The 22,655-nt window shown below is 45.3% G+C and overlaps 1 protein-coding gene across 6 annotated transcripts in view; it reads left to right on the forward strand.

The window, feature by feature from the left end:
* The window catches only part of ZFAND6 (zinc finger AN1-type containing 6), a 59,119-nt gene that overhangs the window by 8,456 nt on the left and 28,008 nt on the right, over positions 1 to 22,655 (forward strand). For 2 of the 6 annotated variants that reach the window (XM_028138545.2, XM_028138547.2), the window contains exon 2: positions 19,858 to 20,017. The exons of the other annotated variants lie outside the window; for them this stretch is intronic. The gene's annotated coding sequence lies outside the window, so the exon portion shown is untranslated. The remainder of the gene's footprint in view (positions 1 to 19,857; positions 20,018 to 22,655) is intronic. 6 annotated transcript variants of the gene reach the window in all.

The following is a 22,655-nucleotide window of genomic DNA, read 5'->3' on the forward strand; positions in this document are numbered from 1 at the left end:
TTCTAACACGTGAGTTTTCTTGGAGGAAAAACACTCAGGATTTCGAACTTTGAAAACTGTAAACGTATATTAAAAATCCTTTATATAAACTCAACGTATATTTTAAGGAGAGCCACCCTAATTTGCTTTCATTTTGAATTTGTTTTTATAAATCAGTCAAATTTTTTTGTAGAGGTGGAAAATCTACTTTACTGAATAAGGTAAATGTTGTTCAATCAGATAATGATTAATGTTGGAGTAAGATTTGATGGGCCAACCTATTAAAACATAAGCAGTTCTAATAAAACATATATAGTAATATGTAGCAAATTTAGTAATGTTTAAAGTGATAGGAGCCCTAATCTGTTTGGCTCAGTGGATAAAGCGTCGGCCTGTGGACTGAAGGGTCCCAGGTTCGAGTCCAGTCAAGGGCATGTACCTTGGTTGTGGGCACATCCCCAGTAGGGGGTGTGCAGGAGGCAGCTGATCAATGTTTCTCTCTCATGGATGTTTCTGACTCTCTCCCTTTCTCTTCCACTGTAAAAAAACGTAATAAAATTAAAAAATAAAGTGATAGGTTCTTTTTTTCTTTTAAATCCGAGTGTCCATATTCTCTCTTTAGAAACTCCATAGTAAAAATAACACTTAATACAATTTAGTAGTTTAAGGGGAAAATACCCTTCAGCTGCATCTTAGGGTGCCCATGCCACCTTAAAGCGCAACATAGCATCCGCCCTTATTTTAAAAAACAACATAAAAAAATTAAAGCCATCCTAAACTTTTGACCTGAACGGATCATTAGAACAAGTTGCTTTTTCCTCTTACAGATACCCATTTGCTGGGCGTCAGTATTAACCTTGGCAAAACACATCGCCAGACCTGTGCGTGTGCTAATAGATAACATTTCTGCCTAACATGTTTTCAGTTTTAAGTAGAAATACCCATTTTTGGTGTCAGTGCAAATTTTGCCCTAGTTATACTGAGAACCTAAGTGAATTGGATAGGTAGCATAGAAGTTAATGCGTCGCGTTCAGTGGTTTAAGTGCTATCTATATATTTCCACTTAAGTTACAGTCTTCTCCTAAAGTCTTAGAGGAAATATTGTTTTGTTCCTCTTTGCGAAATGTTGCCAGGGGTTTTCTGTTGCCGTTCTAAAATTTTCAGGCAAAACGTTAACTCTGTTAAAAAAAAAAAAAGTGAGACTGCCTTTATGAAACCACTTCACCTTCACGGCTCTGAAACATATCAGATGGTAAAGCATCGTGTTTTAAGCAGTCGGTCACCGAACCACAAACTAACGCTGCTTCTGGCAGGTTTTCACGGCTGTTAATTTCATTTCTTTTTACGCAGACAATAGAGTAAGCAAATAGCCTAGGAGGGGGAAACGGCCACATTCCCTACTGTTTCTTTAAGAAACCAGCTTAGCCAGGGGGTTTTTAGTGTGTGCAACCTACCCTGCTAGCAAGGAAAAGTTCTTTAAAATAATGGATATTAGCGCTGCCCAATCACAGGCGCCAGCTTCGCTAACAGGGCGGAGACTTGGCGCTTCAGCCACTAGGATCGGCGAGGGCGGGGCTTGGTGTTCAGTTTGGTTGCGCGGTACAGCTTCAGTGAAGTTAATCTGAGGTGAAGCAAACAGAAAATTGTGGAGGTTTTTGTTGGTAGGATTTTCGTTCTAATCTTCTAATGATCCTTAATTCTACACTTTTGATCTCTTATGCTTCTGTGTCCGCCCGGTTTTGTCATTGTTGCCGCTTTCTGATGCAAACCGAACATGCACATTAGGCAGGGAAGCAGAACAAAAGGGCTGTTTGGACAGGAAATAGGTGCTCAGAGAATCCAACTTGAGTTTCTCTTATCCTGATTTTTCAGTTCCGAATCTGAGTGTCCTTTAAAGAAATGGCCGGCTCCAAGTCCTCTCCAGCAACAGCTTTGCTCTGGGGCTGGATGTGCGAGGAGTCGTTTGTCAGTCTCTGTAAATGACATCTCGATTTGAGAGGTCATTTTTCTTAAACTTAAGATGTGAAGTTGCTAAAAGACAGGTGTGAAAGGCTTAAATGTGCGTGTGTGTGTGTGTGTGTGTTTAAAAACATGAAATGCCAGTTTAATTTTTTCCCCTGCACACCCCCCCCCTTTAACTTCAATTTATTTTAAATCTAGCAATATGTTAGCATTTTTAATATGCTTATCACTTTAGCTTTCTTTTAAAAAATCATTGATTTATTTTATACGGACAAGGTGAAACTGCGTTCTCCTTCAAACTTTATTTCCAAGGTGTGGATAAGTAATTAACACCCTTTTGTAACAGGAAATGAATTATATATAGGCTACCAAAACTTTTTTCCCCAAAGTGTCTGTGAATCTGTTGACATTTCTCACTTAGGAAAGAATTGTGTTATTTCAGTGCCAGAAGTTTTCTTTAAGGGCTGTTTTCTTCACATGGTGGTTCTTTGATTTCACAGAAATTAAGGTACAAAAGTTTAATTGAGTCATCAACACAAGTGCTAGATAAGCATTTCAGCCAGTATAATACTTATATTTGCTATACTGCTTCTAAAGACCATGCAGTGGTTTTTAAATTCATGCTTTTCTACTCTATCGCTTAAATAATGCAGCAGTCATGATAATAATAATAATTTTTTAAAAACTAAGAAAGTCACCCACATACCCACAAGATCTTTGTGTGGTGGTCTTATTTTTTTTTATCTTCCCTTCTGTATCCTACCATGTTCTTGTATTTTTCCCACACTTGTAAAGAAGTGCAGATTTTATTTTTTTTTACTACACTGTATCATCTGATGTTCAACTTGTTTTAATTTCTGATGCTACATAATTGTTTTTGTTAGTGGGACCTTACTTTAGGCTTTTGCCTGTTTTATATTTAGATTGTTCCTAATGTTTCACCATTTAAAGTGGCATTGCGTTGAACAGACTTCTATGTGTACATTTAAAAAATATGTCTCTTTTCCTTTAAATGATTTATTTGCTTTGGGAAAATCGCCCGGAGTGGGCTTACCTAGATCAAAGCATGTGAACACTTCATTGGCCAAATTGCTTTTCAGAAAGGGTATTCCAATTTATATTGCCACCAGCGGGAAGTGATTCAGAATTTCTTTAACAGGAGCCCTGAAATGTTCTGTTAAACTGCCTCTCAGGCCCTGAGTTAGTTGTTCATTCGTTTTGCCTAAACTAACAGCCTAGTTTAAATTCTTTTTTCCAGTATGTAGATGTGTCGAAATCCATTTTCTGGACATTAAAATCACCTAAAGGAAATTGGGAACATTTTTAAGTGAGCAATTATATCTTTGGGTATTTTACTTATTGCATCTATTGCTTTCCATCCATGAAGGGCTTAATATTTCACACTGGCATTGTGGCTCAGGCCTGCTTTCCTGGGTACCTGCTGCTGGGAAGCACACACCAGAAGAAATCCCTTCTTGAAATACTGCATCTCAGAAACACTGGTAGAGAGGGGGCTGGGCCAGTGCCACTCAACCCCACGTTACCGGTCCCTGAACAGATCTGAGGAGCCTTTGTCACCCTTGGTGCCTTTCTGAATTTTTAAAATGCAACGTAGATGCAGAAAATGTGTATCCAGGTGTAGGATTTAAAGTGATATGTCAGCTCCTTCCTGGTATGTCACAGATTGTCAGTTAAAGGGGAGATGGCTGCGTCCCCGAGGTGGCAGGTGGTCCTGGGCATGCTGCCTGCCTGTCTGTCTGTCTGTCTTTAAGAGCATGCTTTGTGTGGCAATAGCTACAGATCACGTGGACTCTGGCCAGTGAGTGTGTGAGCTGGGAGAGCCTGCCACTGCCCACGTTATGAACTCGTTAACTGTTGTTCCGGAATGAACTGGAGAAGTTGTTCTAAAGCAAAAATCAAGGCAGGTGAAAGTCCTAATGCCATTTGTAAATGGAAGGCAGTGGCAAGTCATGGGTTAAGCTCTAACTCATGGATGCACCGGTAATGGAGCCTGTGTAATCTGGAATGTGTCTAGCTCGTTTTGACATTTAAAGAACTTCTCTGTACATTTTCACTTCAATTTACTGGTAACTTGGTGTATCCAGCTTTCAGAGCCAATGTTGGTTATTGTGTTTCCTTCGGGGGAAGGTTTATTTATTTATTTATTTTTTCTATTTTGTTTGTCAGACCCGAAAAGTTCAACTTTTCCAGACACTGGTTTTCTTGTTTGGAATAGAAAAGAAAAACTTAAAACGAACCACTTTTATTTAGTGAGAGAATTCTTATGAAATACATCATCTAGGCATTTGAATTTCCTAGATAGGCCAGCATTTAGACCGAGAAATACTTTATTCATGAATAGAACGATCGAGTTTCACTTGAATATTTAAAAAATTGTGTGGGTGCTTAAATATTTATGTCATGAATATTTCCTTTGTCCTGCATTTGAGAAGACGTGTTTAATTTTCTTCCTAACCGATTAATTTGATTGCTGCCAGGTAGCGATGAAGATAACTGTAAATATAACAGTTTTAGGAAAAGTCATTTCAAGTTTGGCTGTGGGTTCCCTGGTAATGGGCATCCCAGTTAAAGGCACCTTCCTCTTTAGTCCCGGGGGGAGGGGGGGCACGAGAACTGGGAGGAAGGGGTGTCTTTTCATCGTATCTCTGTCTCTCTCCTGTCCTGGTCTCTGGTTGACTGAGTCAGGGGAGCTAGTACTCCCTTTTAGTACATAGGTGTCCTTCAGAGGTAGAAACCAGTTTTCTAGCCCTAGCCAGTGTGGCTCAGTGGATAGAACGTTGGCCTGCAGACTCGGGGGTCCCAGGTTCGATTCCGTCAAGGGCATGTACCTTGGTTGTGGGCACATCCCCAGTAGAGGGTGTGCAGGAGGCAGCTGATGGGTGTTTCTCTCTCATCGATGTTTCTAACTCACTTACCCTCTCCCTTCCTCTCTGTAAAAAATCAATAAAACATTTTTTTTTTTTAAAAAAAAAAAGAAGAAACCAGTTTTCTGGAGGGAGAAGTAAACTCTTGGCATGATGCGACATTGAGGCAAGTTGAGACGTGATGGCTCTCTCTCATTCTTTTAGAATGGAGAAAAACGGAGCTTTATTTTTTCTAATACCAGGAGGAATGACTTTAATGGGCAACAAGTCGCTAACACTTCCCCTAGAAGCTGTGACAAGGTCTCTTTGTTCTCCAGAACAGGGCCGGCCGTTTGCCATGTATTTCCTGTACGGCTTCTTCGGAAACGTCGGCCAGTGTGTTAGCAGGCAGTTCTTTTGTTGATAACTTTTTCCTTCTGAGGCTCCTCCCATTCGTGTCATGACACTGCCTAGGCCGCCTCCTGCTTGTGCCAAGTTCCCTCTTCACAACTATGAGGTATGCAAATTGCAGAGGGTTCTGACCTGACCACTGTTCTCGCTGTGCTCCTGGGGTAACCTTCAGTCCATTGTTCGGTTAACATACGTGCGTATGAATGGTTCCGAGACCTGCATCTTAAATCCAGGATTTTTAAAAAATATATATTTTATTGATTTTTTTTCAGAGAGGAAGGGAGAGGGATAGAGAATTAGAAACTTCGATCAGCTGCCTCTTGCACCCCCCTTACTGGGGATGTGCCCGCAACCAAGGAACATGCCCTTGACCGGAATCGAACCCGGGACCCTTCAGTCCCCAGGCTGATGCTCTATCCACTGAGCCACACCGGTCAGGGCTTAAATCCAGGATTTTTATATGCGACCCACGGTCATCCCTTCTTCCGTACCTACATGGACCTCAGCAAGGCTCAGCTTGACCGCTTCTTTGTCTTCCCCGCAGTCTCTCTCAGACCCTTCCCCTCCGGTCACAGCCAGTGGGTGGTACGGCCTGAAAGCCAGATTCTGGGTGTGCTCTGACCCGCCCTCTGCTTCCCCGGTGGCCACAGCTTCCTGTCCACTTCACATCCACAGTCTCTCTAGGCTCCACACGCCTCTCCTCCCTCTCAGCACAGGCCACGCTGCTTTCTCACTGCGAGGACTTAACAGCCTCCTGCCTGATGGCTGCCTCCAGCTCTGGCTCTGGACCCCACTCTTCACCGTGCGGCTCGGCGGCCTGGTTCCTTGTTGCCCTTTGAACTTTCTTACCTACCTCGGGAGCGTGACCACACCAGCCGGTTCTGTGATGAACATTCTCGGCTGCAGTCCCCAGACGACTTTGAAAAAGTTAAGGGCCGTTCCCTTCGTGTAACTAGTGAGGGCATTTATTTATTTATTTTATTTTTTTTGTTTTCTAAATATATTTTTATTGATTTCAGAGAGGAAGGGAGAGGGAGAGAGAGAAACATCAATGATGAGAATCATGGATCGGCTGCCTCCTGCACGCCCCACACTGGGGATCGAACCCGCAACCCAGGCCCGTACCCTTGACTGGAATCGAACCTGGGACCCTTCAGTCCGCAGGCCGACACTCTATCCACTGAGCCAAACCAGCTAGGGCCAAGTGAGGCCTTTTAGAAAGGCTGACTGGCTGGCCCGAGGTTGCCTTAGCTGATGAGCGGCTCCACACTTGGACCTGAACTTGGCGAAGCCCTTCTCACCCAGGAGCCCTGTGCCTCCTAGGCCGGCCCTCTGTGTCTCCAGCCTTCCCCCACTCGGCTCCACTTCACTAGGCCTTCCTTCTAGGGAGACTCGAACACTTGGCCTTCGTCTACAAGTGCTTTAAGGAAAACATTTTTTTTAAAGCAGTACTGACAGTTGTTTTTTTTTTTGAACATCCCAAACAAGATAGACACTTTAAAATGTGCAGAATAGCTATATATATAAAAGCCCAACCACCAGAACAGTGGAAGGACCAGAACAACAGGTGGCTGTGATGCGCACTTTGGCAGTCAACCAGCCTGATCTGGGCCCCAGTCGCCCCTGATCAGCCCCCAACACCCCAGTCAGGATTGGGCCGGCCAGCCAACCGCCCGCAGCCCCTTGCCCCTGCCGGCCTGGCCCGATAAGCCCCCATAGGGGCAGGCCGGCCGGACCCCATCTGTGCATGAATTCATGCACCGGGCCTCTAGTAAAAAGATAAAAGAATGAGACAGAGGGAAAATAAAGGTAGTTTTCCGTGTGTGGTAAGTTTGGAATTTCAAAGCTGTTGAATTCCTCAATTTAATAAAAGCTGGAGGCCAGGCTGTAAGGGGAGGATGAGGTCTAGTGTGACAGACTTTACCTGAGCCGTGTGAGACCCTGCTGACCTCCTCAGGCGGCAGTGAGCCCCGGCCTGGGGGCCATTTTTGCATCCAGGTGTATGAAGCGTCCACCTGGGAACCCAAGTCAAGCTATTGAGTCATTTACAGGTAGGAAAACAGGCCACACGTATTTTTTCACATCAAATATAATATCATCAAAATAGTGAAATGCTGCAGCTAACCTCACCTAGAAAACAATTGAGGTAAACTTAGAAATAGTTGATTTAGAATCACTTTTTAATTATGTTTATTTATTCTTTATTTCTCTTCATTATCCCCCACTAGCATATTTTAAGGCAAAGGCAGCCCTATTGGGCTTAAAAAAACACACATCCTTTTTGATCCAAAAAAAAACACACCAAAGAAACAAAAACAAAACAGAAAACATCCTTTTTCATGTGTAGTTTTGAAAGCATCTTGGTGGTAAGAGAAAGAGATCAAGTAAAAAGAACTTTTGAAAATACAGATGAATGTTGTTTTCTTTGAAGGGGTTGAATTCTGTAGTCCAGAGTTGATGCAGTTATAAACTTTTAATAAAAATGCATGATTGCTCATTATAAAAGCAGAAGTTTTTGGGGTTTGGGTTTGCTGTTGTTTTTTTAACCATTATGGTATTATAGAGGATCAAACTTTTTAAAAATATATTTTTATTGCCCTAGCTGGTTTTGCTCAGTGGATAGAGCGTCAGCCTATGGACTGAAGGGTCCCAGGTTAATTTGGTCAAGGACACATGCTCGGGTTGCCAGCTCGATCCCCAGTAGGGGGCGTGCAGAAGGCAGCCGATCACTGATTCTCATCATTGATGTTTCTATCTCTCCCCTCTCCCTTCCTCTCTGAAATAAAAAATATTTTTAAAATTTTAAAATATATATGTATATATTTTAATTGATTTTAGAGAGGAAGGAAGAAGGAGCAAGAGACAGAAACATCAATGATGAGAGAGAATCATTGATCGGCTGCCTCCTGCACGGTCAGGGATCAAGCCTGGGAATTGAACCATGACATCCTGGTTCATAGTTTGACACTCAACCACTGAGTCATCACGGCCCAGCTCAAATTTTACTTGGCATATATTACTACCCAAAATAATTGCTGCTTTTTAGAATAATAAGAATGCAAAACAACAGTTCATTTGATAGGTTTTAAATGTTATAACATTTTATAATAATAAAATAATATATCATTTGAAAAGACTGTATTATTTAGCTTTCATAAACAATACAAAATAATTTATCTTAAATTTTTAGGTAATTGCATAAAACATATAATGTATCTTATCTCAATGGATTCCAAATCTTGGTAGCTACTCACTTTTTGTCCCCAAATATGAGTAGCAAATCTCTATATTAATACTCCCCTTATTTTAGTTGTCATGATCTCTAAATGCTGAAAAGGTAATATCACTTGTACTTGTTCCATGATCATGTTTTCTTACATCTAGCCAGCAAAAAGCACTTGCAAAAAAATTAAATAGTGGTTCTCCAAAGTTTATAGTGGGAAACCATTGGTTTTTTGAGAGGTTTCTTTTGAAATGCAGCTTTTGACCTAATTTTAATTGACCTCAGTTATTCTAAAGTTACCAACTTTGTAGTCATTTGAAACCATTTTTCTTTCAACTGTAAATATGTACTTACTAGAGACTCGGTGCACGAAATTCATGCACTGGGTGGGGGCGGGGGGGGGGTGAGGGTGTCCCTCAGCCCAGCCTGCACCCTCTCCAATCTGGGATCCCTCTCACAATCCAGGACTGCCGGCTCCCAACCGCTCGTTTGCCTGCCAGCCTGATAACCCCCTAACCACTTGTCTGCCAGCCTGATCAACACCTAACTGCTCCCCTGCCGGCCCGATTGCCCCCAACTGCCCTCCCCTGCAGACCTGGTCAACCCTAACTGCCCTCCCCTGCCAGCCTGGTCGCCCCCAACTGCCCTCCCCTGCTGGCCTGTTCGCCCCCAACTGCCCTCCCCTGCCGGACTGGTCGTCCTCCTCAACTGCCCTCCCCTGCCGGACTGGTCGTCCTCCCCAACTGCCCTCCCCTGCCGGACTGGTCGTCCTCCCCAACTGCCCTCCCCTGCCGGACTGCCCCCCCCCCCCAACTGCCCTCCCCTGCTGGACTGGCCCCCCCCCAACTGCCCTCCCCTGCCGGACTGGTCGTCCCCCCAACTGCCCTCCCCTGCCGGACTGGTCAGTCCCCCAACTGCCCTCCCCTGCCGGACTGGTCCCCCCCAACTGTCCTCCCCTGCAGGCCTGGTCCCCCCCAACTGCCCTCCCCTGCCGGACTGGTCCCCCCCCCAACTGCCCTCCCCTGCCGGACTGGTCTCCCCCAACTGCCCTCCCCTGCTGGACTGGTCCCCCCACCAACTGCCCTCCCCTGCCGGACTGGTCCCCCCCCCCCCTGGCCTGGTCACCCCTAACTGCCTTCCCCTGCCGGCCTGGTCACCCCTAACTGCCTGTCCCTGCAGGCCATCTTGTGGCGGCCATCTTGTGTAAGGGCATGAGGGTCAATTTGCATATCACCTCTTTATTATATAGGATGTGTTCTGTTCTGAAGCAATAATTTCCTATGGGTGTCTAAGAGTGGTTCTCAAAGGTGAACCTGAAAATCCCTTAGGAGCTGGTTGGAGCGTGCTAATGCTTGGACTGGGGCTCCAGAAATGGAGTCAGCCGGTATGGAGTAGGACACAGATGTGAGCATATTTCTGATGCTGTTAATCCGTGGATTTGAGAAACACTGGCGTAAAGGTTACAGAGGGAAATCCAGGTTTAGTGAGCATTTCGGGAAAACTTGGCTTTTTCACCTTGCTTAGCTCCTGAAAGTTTGAGGCAGACTCCCTCGGGCCTTTGGTGCTGGCTCCTGGCAATAAATACATTGAGGCCAGCGTTGGCGCCAGTGGGCCCTCCCCCAGCGGGTTTAGGACCAATCAGTAAGGAGAACAATAAATAAATAGAGCACCTGGTTGGTGAAGTGGAAACAGTTTGCCCCTGAATGCTAAGTGGCTTCAGAGGGTACGGTGCTTAGTCAGCTGTTCTGTTTTATGACGGCACAGAGAAATAGGAGAGAAAGGCCTTTTGGGGGTGGCTGGGGCCGGCCTGCCGAACAGCACATCAGGTACCACCGACCCAGGAGCCCAAATTACCCAGGTGGTCTCTGTAAGCTGCCACCAGGTCAGTGCCGGTTCCGGTGCCGACTCCTCGGTCGTTTCAGAGCTAATACGCCGCTGCTGCTTTTCCTAATTAAGGGAGACGTGACATTTGAAAATGTGTCCAATTACTAGTTTTTATTTTCAGTATTAGAAGTAGCTGAAACCGGTTTGGCTCAGTGGATAGAGCGTCGGCCTGTGGACTGAAAGGTCCCAGGTTCGATTCCGGTCAAGGGCATGGACCTTGGTTGCGGGCACATCCCCAGTGGGGAGTGTGCAGGAGGCAGCGGATCGATGTTTCTCTCTCATCGATATTTCTAACTCTTTCTCCCTCTCTCTTCCTCTCTGTAAAAAATCAATAAAATATATTAATAAAAAAAAAAGAAGTAATAGAAATATGCATGTAGGGTATTTTAATGGTGTGAAAAAGAGACTTCTTCAATTGTGCTTTGTATATACATACCTCTATATATAGTATATTGGCTTTTTAAAACGACCTATGGGTGCCATTAAATTCTCAAAGAGAATATAGTACAAATTAGAAAGTCTTAAAAATGGATATATCATCGGACATATTATTTTTAGATTGTCAGAGATTAAATGGCCTAGAAGGTGGAAAAGAGTTAATTTACACTGGATTAATATGTTCTACACTGTTAAAACATTCCCTGATTGCGCTAACAGGTTTGGCTCACCGGATAGAGCGTCGGCCTGTGGACTGAAGGGTCCCAGGTTCGATTCTGGTCAAGGGCATGTACCTTGGTTGCGGGCACATCCCCAGTAGCGGGTGTGCAGGAGGCAGCTGATGGATGTTTCTCTTTCATCAATGTTTCTAACTCTATCCTTCTCCCTTCCTCTCTGTAAAAAATCAATAATATATATATATTTTTAAAAAGCATTCCCTGATCCTACAAATTAAAGATGGACAAGTTTGTTCATTTGATTTTTACTTGGGTGATTGGATTTCCTATAGTTGATATATTAGGGGTTCAGAGTTTCTTTGTTTTTTAATGTTTTTATTGATTTTTAGAGAGAGAGGAAGGGACAAGGACAGAGAGAGGAACATCATCTATCGCAACCTGCTGGGATGGAACCCGCAACCCAGGCATGTTCACTGGTGGGCAAACAGGTGACAGGACCAGCCTTTGTTTCTGTGATGTGAATAAATGCAGGTCAAATGTTAATTCGTTATATAAACACTTCAGTGCCTAGAACTCCATGTAAACATAGAGGACCTAGTCCATGCAGGTTTGTGCCAGGTACTGACTGGAAATGCAGTCTGAGCAAGACCGATGACTCCTGACATCTGTGCTATCAAAACTGCACGCCTAGCCCTGGCCGGTGTGGCTCAGTGGATAGAGCATCGGCCTGCGGACTTTTTGGCCAACGGCACATGCCCAGGGTTGTGGGCTCCATCCCCAGTGGGGGGAGTGCAGGAAGCAGCCAATCCATGATTCTCTCTCATCATTGATGTTTCTATCTCTCCCTCTCCCTTCCTCTCTGAAATCAATAAAAGAATACATATTTTTTAAAATAAAGTTATGACAGAGTGTGTCTTACCATCTAAAACCAAAAAACGCTTTCTTATTAAAAAACCAACAACAAAACCAGCACGCCTAACCTTGGCCAGGAATGTGGCGTGCGTATTGACGTGCGCCTCGTTTCTGGGAAGTGATGTTTTTGTCCTTGGTTTTCTCTGTGTGTATTTATCCCACTTGTAACCCATAGTGTTGCTCTGCAAGATAACTGCTAACCAAGGTGAATGCAAGAGTGTTTTATAGGGGAAAACGATTTAATGGTTGTTGGATACTTAAAAAAAATCAACTGTGTATCCTCAATGAGAGAGAATCATGGATCGGCTGCCTCCTGCGCACCCCCCCGACTGGGGATCAAGCCCACAACCAAGGCATATGCCCTGACCGCAAATTGAACCATGACCTCCTGGCTCATAGGTTGATGCTTAACTACTGAGCAACGCCAGATGGCTTAATTTTTTTTTTTTTTTTTTTTTTTTTGGTAAAAATACTTTTAAGATCCAAAAGTTTTATGAAGAAGTCTGTTGGGCCAAAACCGGTTTGGCTCAGTGGATAAAGCGTCGGCCTGTGGACTGAAGGGTCCCAGGTTCGATTCCGGTCAAGGGCATGTACCTTGATTGTGGGCACATCCCCAGTAGGGGGTGTGCAGGAGGCAGCTGATCGATGTTTCTCTTTCATCGATGTTTCTAACTCTCTATCCCTCTCCCTTCCTCTCTGTAAAAAATCAATAAAATATATTTTTTTAAAAAAAGAAGTCTGTTGGCCTCAAATTACCCAATTTACTATAAGTTCATCTTTAATTTTATATTTGAACTAGTAGCCCATTTGCAGGAAAAATCCTGCAAGCGGACGCTGCGGCCGCATGTGCTGCCGCTGCCGCCGCTGTTGCGGCCACTGCGCCTGCACTCGCAGGCCGCTGCCGCCCGCCCCGCTCCGCCCCACCCCACCCGGGCTTTCCCTCTGGCAGCCACCTTGCTTTCCGCTTTTCCTCCCTCTTCCTTCTAAGTTGTCTTCAGTCTTCACTCCTCCCTCCCTCAGCATATTCAAATTAACCGCCATCTTTGTTGGGTAATTTGCATACTCGCCCTGATTGGCTGGTGGGTGTGGCTTGGGCTGGTGGGCGTGGTGAGGGTGTGGTCAATTTGCATATTACTGTTTTATTAGGTAGATGCTAGTGAAGAATCTTTTTTCTTTTTTACGAATCTTTTAAGTTATGTGAAAAATTGAAAACTTAGGAATATGAATTATTTTGTAATATAACTTTAATGATTGAGCTGCTGCCTTTATTTGGGAGGTATTTTTTGCAGAAATGCAATAATTTACTTGATGTCAGTTATATTTTAAAATCTGCAACTAGCAAATAATGTTTAGTAGAAACACTGCTACACACACAACTTTAAAAATTCGAGATGAACACGTTCAAGCTTCAGTTCATGTTCATACTTATTATAAAATAATGATGTGTTCTTTAAAAAGCAGTCCAAGTTGACCTTGTTCAAGGTACCACATCATTTTTTTATTTTAAATATGTGTGTGTGTGTGTGTGTGTACACACATGTACATATATATATATATTATAGGTGTCAGAGAGGAAGGGAGAAAGAGAGATAGAAACATCAGTGATGAGAGAGAATCATTGATCGGCTGCCTCCTGCACGCCCCCTATTGGGGATCGAGCCTGCAACTGAGGTACATGCCCTTGACCGGAATCAAACCCGGGACCCTTCAGTCCGCAGGCCGACACTCTACCCACTGAGCCAGACCAGCCAGGGTGTAGGTACCACATCATTTTCAAGGTGTTGACATGATCTAAGAAGTGAATGTAGAGGGAAGGTAAAAAAGGGAAAAGTTTTATTTCTCTGCTTAGAAATAATGAGAATAGTTAAAAAATTATTTAAGATAGAACACATAAAATATTTACTTAGTAGAAAACTGATCCTTGTTGAAACCTGAACTCGTTGGTTATATGGATCCTCTTGGCATAACTCAGACTTGTAATACTTATCCTCCACCGAGCACAGGATTACTGAGTCATATTTTGAATCAAAATGGCCCTTTCCACTCCTTGGTTCTAGTTTATTGTTTAAATCAGCTTTATCGCAGTAGATTTGCATATAATAAAATTTACTATTTTTTTTTAAATATGTTTGTATTGATTTTTAGAGACAGAGGAAGCAAGAGGGATGGAGAGAGAGAAACATCAATTAGGGAGAAACATCATCGATCAGCTGCCTCTTGACGTCCCCTACTGGGGATCAAACCTGCAACCTGGGCATGTGCCCTTGACTGGGAATCAAACCAGGGACCTCTTGGTTCCTAGGTCACTGCTCAACCACGGAGCCACACCAGCCGGGCAGATTTGGCGATTTTTAAATGTGCAGTCTTGGTTGTGACAAGCCCACCACCGTGATCACCAGGAACATGGCCATCACCCCATTTTCCTCGTGCCCCTTGGGCGTAACCTGCGCTCACCCCGCATCTGCTTTCTGTCATAGTTGCCTTCGTGGCACTTCCTGTCAGTGGAGCCCCACACAGCGTGGTCTGTCTTCACTCTGCTGGCACAGCGCTGTGCAGCCTCAGCCAGGTCATCAGCTGCAGCCGCAGCGCACGTCTCTGTGGCGGAAGGGTAGTCACTGTGTGGACATTCCACAGGTGGTTGATGCATCACCATTCGGTGGGCATTTGGGTGGTTCCCAGTTCTTGGCCCTTTCGGATCAGGCCACTATGTGATTCGAGGACACGTCGTTGTGTGGGTGTGTGTAAAACCTAGGAGTGGGACCTCTGCGCTCATTTAAATGGAAGGCTTTTCTTCTTCTTTTTAAGGTCAATTTTTAAAAAATATATATTTTATTGATTTTTTTACAGAGCAGAAGGGAGAGGGATAGAGAGTTAGAAACATCGATGAGAGAGAAACATCGATCAGCTGCCTCCTGCACACCCCCCACTGGGGATGTGCCCACAACCAAGGTACATGCCCTTGACTGGAATCGAACCCGGGACACTTTAGTCCGCAGGCCGACGCTCTATCCACTGAGCCAAACCGGCTAGGGCAGCTTTTCTTCTTTTTATTTTTATTTTTTAAAATATATATATATTTATTGATTTCAGAGAGGAAGGGGGAGGGAGAGAGAGAGAAAATCATTGATTGGCTGTCTCCTGCATGTCCCCACTGGGGATCGAGCCGGCAACCCAGGCATATGCCCTGACAGAGTCAAACCGTGACCTCCTACTTCATAGGTGGACACTCAGCCTTGAGTCACCCCTCTCTCTGGTTCCCCTCCTCCCTTTATTTCACGGTTTTCTGCCCCTGGGATGTGTGGGAGTTACCCATTTGTGTGTTGGCCTCGGGGCGGAAACATTCCGCTGCCCATAGTGAATGGGAGCTTCCTCGGCCTCTCGTGGGCATGCCCGAGTTTTGTCTTCAAATTTTCCTTGTGTGTGAGTGATCACTCGCTCTGCTTTGCTACCTGGCGGAACCAGAAATTAATTTGGAGTTTTTAGCAGGAGACACACTTTTGCCAGCGTGTCCGGTTAGAGGAGTCGGTCTCTCTTCAGCGGCAGTGCGGTTTGCGGAAGTAACGAGGTTGGGAGGAGGCGGAGATGCACTTGACTCGGATCCATGGAGTCACACACAGCATTGACCCCGCACGGGATGTTTGAAACAAGAGCACCATTTCTTTCTTTCTTTTTTTTTTTTTTTTTAAATACATTTTTATTGATTTCAGAGAGGAAGGGAAAGAGAGAGTAGAAGCCTCAATGATGAGAGAGGATCATTGATTGGCTGCCTCCTGCATGCCCCCCAATAGGGATTGAGCCAGCAACCGGGCATGTGCCCTTGACTGGAATCGAACCCGGGACCCTTCAGTCTGTAGGCCGATGCTCTATCCACTGAGCCACACCGGCTAGGGCAAGAGCACCGTTTCTTATAATTCATTGAATAGATCATCACATGCCAAGTTGGATTGCTGTTGGGTTGGCGTTTGGGTGTGTGGAGATTATAGGAATTCTGGCTCCCTTATTAGGTATTCAGCATCCTTAGAATGGCAGGTTCAAAAGTTAAGTTTTGTTCAGGTCTTATTTGGAAATCATTTCAGATTTATAGAAAGTTGCATTAATGATATAAATAATTCCCATATAGTCCTTGGCAAGATATGCCACTTTTTAACATTCTGCCACGTGTGCTTGGTTATTCTCAGTGATGTTATTTTTTTCTGGACTGTTTGAGAATAAGTTGTACGTGTCAGGCCCTTTACCATGTAATAATTAGAAGTGTGTTTTCCAAGACTGAGGGCATTCTCTTATTTCCAGGGACATTTCAGTGACTGAATTGAGGAAATTTAACACTGACATAATACAACTCTCTAACACAGTAACACAGTCCACATTCCGATTTCTAGTTCTCCCAGTGATGTTCTTTACAGTAGGTCCTCGCGTGACGTCGGAGATCCGTTCCTACAGTGCGACATAACGTGATTTTCGCCGTAAGTCGGAACCCACCTACATAAGCACCTACGTCACTCACATGGAGCACAGACACAGCAGTAATGAAGTGAAACAGCAAAAAAAAATAAAAGAAAGATAACAATTCCTGACCTTTGCTTGTGGTAAATACAGTAAATAATAAAAAACATGAAGCACCACCTATGTACATACGTCGAAGTGACGGAACTTTTTTTTTATATAAATAAATGGGAGATGGCGACGTAACCACGAAACGACGTATGTGGTAACCTGAGGACTGCCTATAGTTTTCCTTCTGGACTAGGATCCAATCTAGAATCATCCATTGCATTTAGTGGTTAGGTCTCTATTCTCATTTAACCAGAACATTACCTTAGCTTCTCTTTGTCTTTTATGACATTGACATTTTGGAATGGCAAACCATCTATAATAATAAAAGCATAATATGTTAATTAGACCGGACATCTTTCTGGACATCCTTCCGGACGCAGCCGGGCTGGGTGCCCGCCGGCAGCTGGAGGGAAGCCGGTGCTGACAGCCCGGGGAAGAAGGCCTACCCTTGCACAAATTTCGTGCATCGGGCCTCTAGTCTTATATAATAAAAGCCCAATATGCTAAGTGTCCAGTTGTCCGTTCAACCAATGAAAGCGTAATATGCTAATGATATGCTAAGACCGCTCAACCGCTCGCTATGATGTGCACTGACCACCAGGGGGCAGACACTCTGGTAGGTTAGCTTGCTGCTGTGGGATCCAGCTGATTGGAACTGAGAGAAACAGGCCAGTCACGCCCTGGAGCCCTCCCGCGGCCCCTTCCCGGCTGGCCAACCTCCCGCGTCCCTCCCCGGCCCTAATCGTGCACCGGTGGGGTCCCTTGGCCCGACCCCTCAGGGGATGTCAGAGAGCCAGTTTTGGCTCAATCCCACAGGCCAGGCTGAGGGATCCCACTGGTGCACGAATTTGTGCACTGGGCCTCTAGTTTACTCATAGTATAGGTTTGTCGGATCACGTTTAGGAAATGCATCTGGGGCAGAATTGCTGTGTTAGTGATGTGTGCTTCTCCGTGCACCACGTCAGCAGGCACATGTCCGCTTGCCCCGTTATCCGTGGCACTAATTCTGATCTTGGTTAATGTGGTGTCTGCAGGTTCTTCCACTTAAAAGTTACTGTTTTCCCTTTGGTGGTTTGTGGGGATACTTGGAGACTCGGTATATACTATTCCTCGTGAAACTTGGGTCCACAGAGAACCGTAATATTCTTTGGTAATTTTGCCTGAATCACTCCTAAAGTGTTACATACGGTTTTTCAGCCCGAGATTGGTACAGTTTATTTTTGGGTCATTGTGTGGACTTAACTTGCAGTGAACATCAGGTTTCATACGTTCTCTGAGGCACAGGTTCTGGGACAAGCACTTTAACTTGTGTGAAAATGATACCATAACGTTACAACTTTCACGAGGTCTTGAATTATGTGTTTAAATTTTATTTTTTGATTTGAGATAGAGAGAGAGAGAAACCTTGGTTTGTTGTTCCGCTTATGTATGCATTCATTGTTTGATTCCTGTATGCGCCATGAGTGGGCTTGAACCTGCACACTTGGTGTATACAGACGATGCTCTAACTGAGGTGGTGGTGAGGGCCTGGGATTATCTGTGTAGTTAGTATAAGTAGATTATAAAGAAGCATTTGAGTTGTTTCAAATGAGCCCTCAAACCTTTAGTCATCTTATAGGGCATAGCAAAAGTGCAGAAAATATTTCAGCATTAAATAATACTTGAAAATTTATGAAATTCTCGTGTTTGCTATTTCTCATGGCATTTTTATTTTTAATTTTTTGTATCCTCACCCGAGGATGTTTTTCCACTGATTTTAGAGAGAGTGGAAGGGAGAGGGAAAGACAGAGAGAAACACCCATTGGATGCCTCCTGCATGAGCCCTGACCAAAGCTAGGGCTGGGGAGGAGCCTGCAACTGAGGTAGTGCCTTGACTGGAATTGAGCCCAGGACCCTTTGATCCATAGGCCGATGCTCTATCCACTGAGCCACACCAGTGAGGGCTCTCATGGCATTTTCAAACCTTGCTGCTAATATAAATAGTAAGTTTACTGTTGATGAAATCCTAACGTTTTCCCTAAAATTTACTGTAGAAATTGAGGCCATTCCTATCTAATAAAGAGGGGATATGCTAATTGACCATCACACTCTCACAAAGATGGTGGTGCCCAAAGCCAATAAGGGGGGAATTTGCTAATTGACTGTCACATACTCAAATATGGCAGCACCCACAGCCACAAGATGGCAGCGCCCAGTCCCCTCAGCCCCCCAGCCGCCCAGGGCCGGCCCAAGGTGCAGGTAAGCCTCGGATGGCAGCTGCCCAGCTGCCCAGGGCTGCCCGACGCTCAGGTAACCAGGGCCAGCCGAGGCTTGCGCTGCGGCAGTGGCAGCAGCAGAGGTGTGATGGGGCGTTGCCTTCCCTTGATTGCTGGGTCACCTCCTGCCCCTGAGGGCTCCCGGACTGTGAGAGGGGGCAGGCCGGGCTAAGGCCCCCCCCCTCCCCCCAGTACATGAATTTTCATAAAAGCCTAAGGGACTAACTGACCGGTCGCTATGACGTGCACTGACCACCGTGGGGCAGGCGCTCAACACAGGAGTTGCCCCCTGTTGTCAGTGCACTCCCACATCCAACCTCGAGGGGCCCCACCTGTGCACAAATTCGTGCACTGGACCTGTAGTGTATATGTAGGGCAGTGGTTGGCAAACCGCGGCTTGCGAGCCAAATGCAGCTCTTTGGCCCCTTGAGTGTGGCTCTTCCACAAAATACCACGGCCTGGGCGAGTCTATTTTGAAGAAGTGGTGTTAGAAGTTTACGTTTAAAAAATGTGGCTCTCAAAAGAAATTTCAGTCGTTGTACTGTTGATATTTGGCTCTGTTGACAAATGAGTTTGCTGACCACTGATGTAGGGGAAAGGTAGTTATCTGGGATATTTTGGTTGAATGCCGTTCTCTTTTTCAGACAGGCCTTGTAACAGTGGTCAGCCTGTAGCAGTAACGTGCTCTAGACACTGGAATCTGGGGGTGTGCTGTGACCTTCAGAGTACATGTCAGAAATGTGGCTGCTGCTCCTGCCACAGCAGGACCAGGATCTCATCCTCCCCAAGCGGGAGGGTCCCGGGGATGGTCTGGGGCCTCTGAAGTCCCGCCAGGCACTGTCAGAGTTATTCTTTAGGTGTTTTATAGCTGTTTATGCTGAATAAATTCGCTAACCCTTAGGGGGAAAGCAACAGCCTAGTTGGCTTACTTTGCAGACAAATGATTGAAAACAGTAACCCTTGCTCCCCTGGCTTGCGGCCGGGGAAGGAAGATCTATGTTAAAGTCACCTGTTGTGGTATTACACATCGGTGTCAAATGCCAACTGCAATTATTTTTGTTTCTTCATTGTGCCTCAGCCACCCTTTCTTATCTAACCTCACCGCAATAGTGAAAGCACTCCTTAAACCTTTAGGCCCTTACCGTGTGCCCGGTCGATTTTAACTGTCTCAACTCTGTCTCCTGTTGCATGTGTTACAGGAATGAATCTGACGTCTGCTGCAGGGAAACACGAAGGCTTTAACATGTTTTCTTGCCTAAAACTCAAACTTTAAGTAGCTGCTTGTGAGCATAGGGAAGGCAGGAAGCTAATGTCTGTCTCAAGCCACAGGACAGCTGTTTGCTCATCGTCCTCAACTGTGTGAGTAGACTTAAGCCTGGCACCCTCTCTAACTGGGCGTAGCAACTTACCATTTTTAATCTAAAGTGCTCAGCGATGCCTTACGTTGGCATGGTGAGAGATTTTCTTAGGATCTTTTTTTTTTTTTTTTTTGGTGGGTAGGATACTGAGGGTGGAATGGGGTGGTCGATTTTTTATTTATGAAGTATTTTTGAGAATAACACTTAATAACGAAATATCATTAGTTTTTGTGTCTTTTTTTCAGAATTATGTTAAGTGATGGAACCCGCATCACGAATCTCACTGTGAAGCAAAAGATGATCATTCTTTAGATTGCTGTTTATTTCTCAGTTGATTTCAGCCCTTTAAAATTAATATTTGGGCCAAACAGCCATAAAAATGCTTTTGGGAATATGATGTTAGGTGTTATGTAGAAAATTGCTTTTGGGAGTAATTTAAGTTATAATTAACTAGAGGCTTGGTGCACGAAATTCGTGCATGGGGCTGGGGTCCCTGAGCTCGGCCTGCACCCTCTCCAATCCAGGACCCCTCGAGGGATAACTGGCAGTCAGACATCCCTCTTGCAATCTGGGACCGCTGGCTCCTAACCGCTCGCCTGCCTGCCTGCCTGCCTGCCTGCCTGATCGCCCCTAACCGCCTCTGCCTGCCAGCCTAATCGCCCCCTAACTGCTCCCCTGCCGGCCTGATCCTCCCCTCTGCCAGTCTGATCGACCCCTAACTGCTCCCCCCTGCCGGCCTGATTCCCACCCCCCTCTTGCCGGTTTGATCGCCCTCAACTGCTCCCCCGTTTTGGCCTGATAACCCCTAACCGCCTCTGCCTTGGCCCCTGCAACCGTGGCTTTGTTCGAAAGGTCGTCCGGAAGATGTCCGGTCTAATTAGCATATTACCCTTTTATTAGTATAGATAATTTTTTTTTAAATAGCTCTATTTGATCAGAGAGCACATACTTCAAAGTAAAGGAACTCTTGTTCCCTAAATGCAGTTGGAAATGTTTTAAACCTGCCAACTTTGGTTTTAAAAGTACATTGATAATAGAAATGCCCACTGAAGAAGAAAAATCCTTTCTTTTTTTTCTTACTAAAAGTTAACATCTTCAGAATCAGTGGGTTGGGGGGGTGTCTAATTTTTTTTTTTTTCCGACTTTTCCTGTTTTGTTTTGGTTCTTTCTTCATAGACTTAGGAGTGGGACCCTGAGTGAGGCTCTTAATGGAGTGTTTTCTCCGTTTGGAGGAAGGCGTGGTTGTACAGATGCGCCTATGGATAAAGATTTATGAAGTCTCAGGAACTCTTCAGGGAGGTGTGGCCTGGAAGGAATGTTCTCTGCATTCGCGTGAATTGGCTTTTGCCTTCTCGTCACCAGTGTGTTGGCTGAAGAACAATGGAAACTGCCTGTCTGGGATGGGAGTGAGCGGCACGGGGAGAGCAGAGGAAGGCAGGCCTGACTGTGGGCTTTCTTGGGGAGGTCGTCAGAGGTTCGTGGCAGAATGGCAGGGCATGCAGGTCCCCTCAGAAATAGGGGCGCTCGAGATGTCGGTGTGCGCAGCTTTTCCCTTCCCGGATTGGTCAGCAGACGATCTCCCTCATTAGAGCTGGCAAGTCTCACTTCAGTGCAGTTTTAAGGTCTAAAATGAGGTTTCATTCTCCAGTTACAGGCATTTGGCACTTGGCGTGTAGAGCCAAGTTGAATTCGGTGCTATCCTGTATCCAGGGGTCCTCAAACTACGGCCCGCGGGCCACTTGCGGCCCGCCGAGGACATTCATCCGGCCCGCCGGGTGTTTTTGCCGCCGCTGCCTGTCCTGCTTAGCAGCTTACTTAGCAGTGTGCATAGGAATTTGTTCATAGTTTTTTTTTAAACTATAGTCCCGCCCTCCAATGGTCTGAGGGACAGTGAACTGGCCCCCTGTTTAAAAAGTTTGAGGACCCCTGCTGTATACTGTGATGGTCTAACCCAGTGGTCAGCAAACCGCGGCTCACGAGCCACATGCGGCTCCTTGGCCCCTTGAGTGTGGTTCTTCCACAAAACACCACGGCCTGGGCGAGTCCATGTTGAAGAAGTGGCATTAAAAGAAGTTTAAGTTTAAAAAATGTGGCTCTCAAAAGAAATTTCAATCGTTGTCCTGTTGATATTTGGCTCTGTTGACTAATGAGTTCGCCGACCACTGGTCTAACCTCCTCTCTTTTTAAGTCAGTGTCAAAAATAAGATGAAGGACGCCTTGAGGATATAGCAGTGAAACTTTGGTTTTTAAGATGAGATTAGGCAGAAGGAACACTCGGGGGAAATCATGTTAAGGATTGGGGGAGCCCTGGCTGGTGTGGCTCAGTGGATAGAGCATCAGCCTGCAGGCTGAAGGGTCCTGCATTCGCTTCTGGTCAAGGGCACATGCCTGGGTTGTGGGCTCAATCTCCAGTAGGGGGCATGCAGGAGGCAGCCAATCAATGATTCCCTCTCATCATGGATGTTTCACTCTCTCTCCCTCTCCCTTCCTCTCTGAAATCAATAAAAAAGTAAAAAAAAAAAAAAAGGATTGGGGGAAATTGGATGATGGTGACTTGGTGCCCTGCTTCCATGTCTGAGTTCTGTCACTGTCACTGCTTCTGGCATTGAAGGGAGCCGTCTTTCTCGCTCGGATGCTGG

This window comes from Eptesicus fuscus, chromosome 25 (assembly GCF_027574615.1).
Source record: "Eptesicus fuscus isolate TK198812 chromosome 25, DD_ASM_mEF_20220401, whole genome shotgun sequence".
Taxonomy (NCBI): domain Eukaryota; kingdom Metazoa; phylum Chordata; class Mammalia; order Chiroptera; family Vespertilionidae; genus Eptesicus; species Eptesicus fuscus.